The 9,638-nt window shown below is 43.3% G+C and overlaps 1 protein-coding gene across 1 annotated transcript in view; it reads right to left on the reverse strand.

Annotated features, from left to right (window-relative positions):
- GPR39 (G protein-coupled receptor 39) overlaps window positions 1-9,638 on the reverse strand; it is a 247,336-nt gene that overhangs the window by 85,690 nt on the left and 152,008 nt on the right. The gene's annotated exons all lie outside the window — the stretch shown is intronic.

A 9,638-nucleotide genomic window follows, 5' to 3' on the forward strand; every position in this document is an offset into this window, starting at 1 on the left:
CGGAGAAATATAATCTTTTTGACAAATGGTGCCAGAGCAACTGGACATCATAGGCAAACAAAAACCAAAACATTCTGGCTTATACTTCACACCTTACATAATTACCTCAAAGTGGATCAGAGACTTAAATGTAAAACTGTAAACCTTTTAGAAAAAATAAAATCTGTAAGCGCTAGGACTAGGCTTAGTTTTGGCACCAAAATCACAATCCATAAAAGGAAAAACTGATAAATTGCACCTCATCAAAATTAAAAACTTTTGCTTTATGAGAATGAAAAGACAACCTACAGACTGGGAGAAAATATTTTCAAACCACAAATCCAATAAAGGGCTAATCATATAGAATATATAGAGAACTCTTAAAACTCAATAGTAAAAAAACCAAACAATCCAATTAGAAAATGGGCAAAAGACACAAAGGATATACACATGGCAAATAAGCACATGAAAGAAAGAGGTTTAATATCATTAGCCTTCAGGGAAATGCAAATTAAAACCATGATGAGATATCACTACATAGCTATCAGAATGTCTAAAATAAAAAATAATGACAACACCAAATGCTACTGAGGATGCAGGGAACTGGATCATTATGCATTGCTGGTTGGAATGTAAAATGGTACAGCCGGTCTGGAAAACAGTTTGACAGTTTCTCAAAAAATAAACATGCAACTCCAACGCAACACAGCAGTTGTACTCTTGGGCATTTATCTCAGAAAAATGAAAACCTATGTTTACACAAAAACCTGTAAACAAATGTTTACAGCAGCTTCATTCATAATAGCCCAAAACTGGAAACAACGCAGATGTCTTTCCATGGATGAATGGTTACCCACACTGTGGAATATCCATACAATGGAATACATTCAGGAATGAAAGGAAACATAGCATTAATACACACGGCAACCTTGCTGAATCTCCAGAGAAGTATGCTGAGTGAAAAAAGCAAATCCCAAAAGATCACATATGGTATGACTCCATTTATACAACAATCTTAAAATGATAACCTTACAGGAATGGAGAACAGATCAGTAGTTGTCAGGGGCTAAGTACAGGGTGGGGTGAGTGAGATGGAAGTAGCTGTGGCTGTATTAGAACACCACGAGGGATCCTTAAGGTGATAGAAATGCTCTTAATTATCCATGTCAACATCCTAGTTGTGACATTTTATCATAGTGTTACAAGATGTTACTACTGAGGAAAACTGGGTATAGGGTACAAGGGATCTCTCTGTATTATCTTCTACAACTGCATGAGAATCTCCATTTATGTTAAAATAAAAAGTCTAATTTAAAACCACATAGGAAGAAAACACAAATGAGTGTTTAAATGATTGCAGGGTGGAGGAGAAATTTTAAGCATAAAAAAAAAGGATAAAATTATAAATGAAAAGATACATCTGTCTGTAAAACCCTTCAAGATTTTTTCTGGTCAAAAATCGACCATAATATTTTCCAAAGTGAATCTAAAAAATACAGCAAACTAGTGAATATAACAAAAAAGAAGCAGACTCACAGAGAACAAATTAGAGGTATCAGTGCGGAGACAATATAGGGGTGGGGGAGTGAGAGCTACAAACTATCAGGTGTAGGATAGACTACAAGGACATATTGTACAACATGGAGAATATAGCCAATATTTTGTAATAACTGTAAATGGAGTCTAACCTTTAAAAATTGTATGAGAAATTTTTTTAAAACTACCATAAATCATTCAGTGGAATACTAGGTTGCCATAAAAAGAATAAGGAAACTCTTCATGTACTGATAGAAAAAATGAAAATCCAAAATCTAAGAGGAAAAAAAATGTTTTGGAAGAGTACAGATATTACTTTATCATTTGTATAAAAAAGAATACAGAAATTTATAAATATGTAATATGTAGAAAAAAGTCTAGATATTGGCAACAGTGAGTGTTTTCAGCAGGTGACAGAGGGCAAGTTTGGAGAGGAGACACCTCACTGAATGAATGTCCTTTAGTATTATCAAATCTTAAACCACACGAATATACTACTCTCCAAAAAAGAAATCAATCATTAAACAATGGTATCGGAAAATACAGTTACATCTCCAAAAGTTTTAAAAAGAATAAAATGTTAGCAACAAATCTAATAAAGGATATTTTAATACCTGTCATATATAAGTATATAAAAATCTTTATAAATATCCTGTTAACCATTAAGAAAAGTATGCAAAGAGCATACCGCAACAAGAGAAGCCAGTGCAATGAGAAGCCCGCACACTACAGGAAGAGTAGCCCCTGCTTGCCGCAACTGTAGAAAGCCCCCGCATAGCAATGAAGACCCAACGCAGCCAAAAACAAATAAAATAAAATAAAGAAATTTATTAAAAAATAGTATAAAAAATTAAATTCAAAAGCAAAAAAACAAGTACGCAAAGAGCATAAAGGTGATTTTCAGAAGTTGAAATACAAATGACTAATAAACATGCAAAACAACATTTATCCTGATTAGTAATCAAAGATATGTGAATGAAAGAGAGGCCATTTTGCCTATCAAGTTGGCAACAGATTTGTAAAATAATATTTGATGCTGGCAAGAATGAATAAACAGCTCTTCACCGTTATAGGAATGTGAGCTAAAACAACAGATAGGAAGACATTCGAAGCAACTGAAATGACCAGAGAGAGAAATGTTTCAATATGCAGGATGGCATATCCTTATCTGGACTATGAGATAGCCACTTATGACTTTCAAAAATGGCATTGGTTTACAATGTTCATGATAGAATAAAACAGTAGCATATAAAATATCCAACTTTCGCCAATTAAAATTTTATAGCTCTATAGTTTTGAATTTCTTGATTACAGAAAAGCAATAAATACTCTGAAAAATAATTAAAACCTGGTGTTTCATTGGCTTTTGCTGGGGCTCCAAAGATGTTGGATTGAAATTCAAGAGGCTTCTTTGGGTTTTGTCTCAGCTCCTGAAAGTTCCCTCAAAGTTAGTTCTTTTCTTCCCCTGTTCCCTCTATCAGTGGTAACTGACATTCGCATTCAATTAGCTTCAGAGAATCCCCCTAACGCAGCCATTCTGGGATATGGAATCCTCTCCTTGCCCATTGAGCTTGTCAATCAATGAATCCATCCATCCATCCATCCATCAGAGGGGAGGAACCCAGAGGGATGGATCGTGAAGTGCAAAGGAAGAGCAAAAAGCAATTTATCTTTTTTTTTTTGAATTTTTGAATTTTTTTATACAGCAGGTTCTAATTAGTTATCCATTTTCTACATATTAGTGTATATATGTCAATCCCAATCTCCCAATTCATCACCCCCCAAGCTGCATCATCCAGGCACTGCTTCCATTTTGGCTCCCATGTCTGCCTCAATGCTAAGTGGCAAGTGGTTCTAATTACCTTCTTGTCACTCTGCCTGCCAGAGGGCCTGTCTGCCAACCTTGCTGGGAGCTTGGCACTCTGTCCTTGTACAAATGTTCTGCTTGAAAATGCCTGGCCCTCTCTCCTTCCCTCTCTTTCCACATCACTCTGAAACCTTCTCGACTGCTTTTTTTATTTGGTGTCACTCAACAAAAGGAGAAACCAGCAGTGAACTGGGTGATCACAAAAGCTTCCATGGTTAGCTACTGCCACGGAAGGGGTGGAGGGGTGGGAGGCATAGGAAAGAGGAAAAGATAGAGGCTTTTGAAGTTCCTCCAAAATCTTCGAAAATAACCTCATTTTCCAAATTTCCCAACATAATCTCTGTGCCTTAGCTAGAGTGCACTTCCTATCTGGAAACCTCAGACCTGCCTCTGAGCATTTCTGAAGGATGAGTGAGAGTAAGAGGTGAAGCTACAGCCTTACATGTGGGCGGTAGGGGACCAATGACTAGACCTAACAGCCCTCTCTTGGGCTGGTGGGAGAAAAGGCCCCCATTTCAGTTCTATAGTGGATGCCATTTTGGGCCTGATCAGCACCCTTTCTTCTGGTGACAGAACCCACATCTTCCACCTAGGGAACCACCTTGACCTGAGTCCATCTCCACTGGGCATGGTGACTCAGTCCTGGTCAGTGACGGAATCTCATTTCCTTGGCCAAAATGATTCAGGGCTGGGTTGATGATTCAGGGCTGGGTTGATGATCCAAGGCAGACAAAACCCAATCAATTCTATGGTTTCTTCCCCAGGACCATGAGGAAAAGACTGTTCAGGCAGGACAGCTAACTGGCAGAGTCGAAGCCTTCTGTTGGTGGTGGCCATCCTTGCTTCCACCTCGGCAAACAGCCCGAGAGAATTGTGTCCGATAAAAAGCAGCCTCCTATACACACCTGGGATCCTTGAATCAGCCAGACGTGAACTTCTATTTTAAATCTGGCTTGGAATGAGTTCTGTCTCTCTTGCAACCCAAAGAGCTTTGACTAATAAAAGGCTCTCAGGAAAAATAACTAACCTATGGGGCCACTGTGGTGTCCCAGTTTGATCTGGACAGTTAGGCTGGGAGTCAGAGGGAACAGCAAATCCATAAGCTGGTGTTGATTCTCCTTTGTACATCCAGCCCCTGGGGGACCTGTCCTAGAGTCCTACGGAGGAAAGACATCATCACCAGCAGGTTCAGAGAAAGAGGTGCTGACACAGGTGGCCAGCACGGCTTGGGGGCAGCTGAAGCAAAGGGCAGAAAGGTCTATATGAGCCCATCCAGGTTGGAAGATCTGAGGTCACCAGAGTAGCCCATACCAGGCACCGTGGAAGGCAGGGCAGGAAAGAAAGGCACCCCAAGGTAGCCAGGAAGGCTGAAGGCCAGAAACACACATAAGCTCCCCCCAGGGATTTGTGGACTGAGTTCTGGCCAGGGAGAAGCTGGGGAAGGATTTAGTGTTTATGACTCTAGGTACCGGCCCACCACCCCTCACTTGTCATTTTGACTTGTCCAGCCCTTGGAGCTTCTCCCAGCCCTCAAGCCTCAACTCCAATTCTTCATCCTCCCTAGGAGTTTGCAGGCTATTCCTTGCAGGACTCATAGATCTTCTCATCTGGGACCGGCTAGCATTTAGCATCTGTGCCACGATTCAGCACTTAATTATACTGACTTGCATCAAATGCTCTGCTCTTTACGGGCTTAATTTCGTCTTCTCAAAAAGAGACTGAAAGTTGTTTGAAAACCAGGCCTCTGTTACCATTGCTGAGGTACTGCCTACACTCCCCCACCCCCAGCCATGCAGTTAGTAAGCCCCCCGCAAGCCCCGAGCATCCACTGATTAAGACCCCACTCCTCGCTTCCCAGCCCGCATTTACAGTCCCTTACATCCAAGGACAAGGGTAATGAAACTTCACTTAAGACCCCCAACTGTTTGATTTCAATTGCCCATTCAGTCTACCTGCTTCTCTTTAGAGTTTTTCTTCCCATGCAAAGACATTTACTCTAGGACCCTGAGATGAATTTTTTTTTAACCCCTGATTTGCTACTCTCACAAACTGCAGAGAGGGCTTGCATTATAGAGTTTAAATTTTTTTTTTAACCTGACTACAACCAGACTGATCAAATTTTCATGGCAGGGTGATGTTAATTTAACCATCCTCAATTTAAATACCAAGATGTGACTCTTCTGTGGACAGGCACTCCAAAGGTACCTCATCTGCTCAGTCATAGGGTAGATTCATATTGTCTGTGCAAGATGTCCATTCAGAAGTTAGCTCAAATTTGGACACTAGGAAGACAGTCTTTGTTTAAACATTTCTTATTGGGAAAATAAACGGGGGATGTAGAGAATGGAATGGGGGTGAATGGGGTAGTGGGAATTTAAAGTGCCTACTTAAGATTATTTGGGCAAAATTCATTCATTCAGCAAACATTTTTGAGCTTCCACTCACAAAGCACACAGCACCCAGTGAGTAGAAGGCCTGCCCTTTGGTGCTTGTGAGACAGGCTGGGACCTGGGACCATTTGCTGCAGTGCTTGCACCTGGACAAATGTCTTACTGATCAACAAAATACAAAGAAACTGTAGGAGACTAAAAATAACTGCTGTGTGTGCATGCACAGTTGGGCAAATTATGGACAACAAGATACAAAAAGACCAAAAATTCAACTGCCACTTCTGAGGACCTGGGAACAAAAGCAGGGTACTGCACGTGCCCCCTGCACACAGCACCACCAAAGGGGTGGTCAGACCACCTAAGCCCCCCTCTGGCCCGGCCCCTGGACACACTCCTACCCTCACCCCATATAAGGATCCAGCTCGCCCCCCCTCAGGGAGCGAGCAAGGGAACCTGTTGTTGGTTCTCGCTCTCCCCTGCTACAGCAGGGGCCCCAATAAAGCCTTGTCTGAATTTGTTTGGCCTCTTATCAATTTCTATTGATTAAGGACGCTGAGAAACCGGGTGGGTAACACCTGCAGTAAATGTTTACTACAACTATGATGAGGCTCTGGGAAAACAATAGCCCCTGCCCTCAAGAAGGTTCAAGTCTACTGCTTCAGGAAGTGGACTTAAGGAATACTCTGGATTTAAACACAAGGGTTCACTGTGCCCTTGGGAGGGCTGTTTCAGAAGTAGGGAAAGGAGAAGCCACACTACGGTGTGTGGAGAGGAGAAGGGGTGTGCAAGGAGAGCCAATCATTCTGGACAACGCTTTCCATGGAAGGGAGGAGAGACCCAGCTGGAGAAGGATGGGAACACTGGTGGAGGAAGGATGTCTTGTCTTTTTTTGTTGTTTTTTTCTGTGAGACAGAAGAAGCCTGAACATATTTTTAAATGGATGGAAAAAGAATTACTGAGAAAGAGCCTGAAAGTTTTGGGAAGAACGGATGGTTGATAAAGTGATGCTACAAAACCCCAGCAAAGGCAGGAGGGGAAAATATCAGAACTAAAAAAAAAAAATAAAAAAGATACAAATGAACTTATTTACAAAACGGAAATAGACCCACAGACTTAGAAAACAAACTATGGTTACCAAAGGGAAAAGGGGGGTGGGAAGGATAACTTAGGAGTTAGGGATTAGCATACACACACTACTATATATAAAATAAATAACCAACAAGGACCTACTATATATATAGCACAGGGAACTCTGCTCAATATTTTATAATAACCTATAAGGGAAAAGAATCTGAAAAAGAATGTGTGTGTGTATAAAAAACTGAATCACTGTGCTGTACACCTGAAACTAACATGACATTGTAAATCAACTATCCTTCAATTTAAATAATTAATTTAAAAAACAAAAGATAAATACAGACCAGAACTAGACACACTAGAGGGAATATAAGGAAACAAGAATGATGAAAAGGCTGGGCGGGCAGGGCAGGCAGGCTCCCAGGGAGTCGCAGTGAGGCCCCTTAGAACCGACCGGAGACAGTGGTCTGATACCCACACCCCAGTCCTGCTTTGAGGCCCAAGGTGGAATGGAGAGCCGGCCCTAGGGGAAGGCAGGTGCCCGGGCGTGGTCAGCGCTCTGAATCTACGCCATGCTGGCTTCCAGGGCCCGGCCCCTAAAGCTGAAGGGCCCCGTCCCTGACAGGCTACCCAGCCCCCTGTCCCCACTGCAGTGCCTGTCCCAAGTGGGGTGCAGCCTCCAGGAAGGCGTGACCCCAAGGCTCAGCCACGGCCTCTGCAGAGCCGGCAGCAAGCAGGCGGCTGTGGGTTCCATGCATCCCTCAAGCCGGCAGCCGGCTGAGCTGGAAACAGGGAGGGCTCAGTTTCTCGGGCCCCAGCGCCCGCTCGTGCTGACTTGGCAATTCTCGCTCAAATTATTTTGATAGATTCCAGGTGGAGCAAACTACAGGAAAAGCTCCAGCTATCTCAACTGTTAAAGCAGGAGTCAGGCCTACCAACCGTCTCTCTTCTCATTCTTTTAAATTACTTTACCACTTGCTCACTGTAGCATAAAGAGAATGAATATATCAAGAAACAGACAAAACTGAGGTAGATGTTAACCCCATCGCACAGATGATAAAACAGAGGCACCCGGTTTGACTGACTCAAATCACACAACCAGTAACGGGCCAGACTTCCACGGTCTGCGTTCCCGCCTTCAGCCCTCAGCAACAGACAAGCCCTTCTCCAGGGAGCCTGCCCAGCAAGGGTCTTGGAGGCTCCTCAGAGGTGCGTAGGCGTCTTCATCAGAACCGGGGGGCATTTCACAGTCACAGAGGTGCTGTGCGTGTTGAGCAGGGCATACTCTCAAAGGCCTCTCTGGACAACTCGGGCCTGGGACCATGGTCTGCTTCTGGCCTGGGCCTGTTAGAAAGAAAGCAAGAAGCCTGGAAGCAGGGCTTCTCAGTTTGACAGATTTAGCAGCTCCATGACCCTGTTAAGACCTAGGTTCCTTGTAACACTGCACTTCATAATTCTCATCATAGAAATCTACGCCCTTGGCATGGATACTCACAGTCAAAAGATAGCTGTGGCTCCAGGCATCTCATCCATGTCCAACAACTCCAAACACCAGGAAGGAGAAAGAAGGACCACCCCTTCTTAAAGGGAAAGGAAACCTTTTTCTACATTTCCTCCATCCCCCATCCCTGCGTCCTCCTGTTACACTGGCCAAAACGGAATCATTTGCCCAACTGTAAAGCAACCACGAGCAACAACTGAAATACTATGATTGCATTAGATCCTTAGAGGATCCTTAGGCCGAGGATCCTCAGTCCTGGCTGCACACTGTAATCACCTGGGATTTTTTAATACCCACCCCAGACCAATTAAATCAGAATTTCTGGGAGTGAAGCCCAGGTATCAGCGTTTTTTGGAAGAACTCCTCAGGTGTCTTTAATGAGCAGCCAAAGTAGAGAACCACTGTTTGGACTCACCAAGTTGTACCACCTGGTGCTGGGCCCGCTGCCTGAGAAAATTCTGGGTTCTGCAGGCAGGAAAGAACGCGGATGGAGGTGACTCAGAAGACATGAAACACAGGACAGGAAGATGTTCACGGAAAGGAAAGGGGATTAGAGGGAAAGCCGAGGGAGGAGAAAACCATACACTGTGACCAATGAGTGTCTACCTGGGAGGGTATCACAGTATGTAGGGCCCCAACGTTTATCCTAAGCTCCTTCAGGATCTCACACATCACGGCATCCTGTGTATCACCCACTCCTCCCAGGCCCATCCTCAGTACAGTACTGAGTTTTTTCTCCTGCATCCCTGTTACCCAAACAACATTGCAAAAAGGTGGTGGGTCATGGGGGAGAGTAGAAGTAGCAAGAACTTTAGGACAGCAGCCCTAGGGAAACACTTCTTAAGAAATAAAAGAACACTGAAAAGAAACACTCCTGGTTTTGAAACACTCTATGGCCTAACTTTACCTCTGGTCTCCTAGGAAACTCATCCAACTGGAGGTGCTCATAAAGACTCTAAATGGGACAAATGCTTCTTTTGGTTCATAGACAGAGTCCTTAAGAAGACTGTGACTTGAGAGATGTTGCTCTATGGGTATCCTTTCACCTTTCTTTTCTCAGTCTCTTATTGACAAATACCAGCGGTATCGGCTTTGGCTGAACACTGGAATCACCTGGGAAGCTTCTAAAACATCCCACTGCCTCAGCCAATCCCCACACCATGTCATCAGAATCTAAGGGACGATCACAGACATCAATAGTTTCTAAAGCTCCCCAAGCGATTCCAACGTGTAGCCGAAGTTGAGAACCACTGTCCTACGTTCAAGACCCAGATAAACTTGATCTGAG

This window comes from Delphinapterus leucas, chromosome 8 (assembly GCF_059928025.1).
Source record: "Delphinapterus leucas isolate spDelLeu-1000000601 "Yukka" chromosome 8, BTC_Dleu_Yukka2, whole genome shotgun sequence".
NCBI classification, from domain to species: Eukaryota; Metazoa; Chordata; class Mammalia; order Artiodactyla; family Monodontidae; genus Delphinapterus; species Delphinapterus leucas.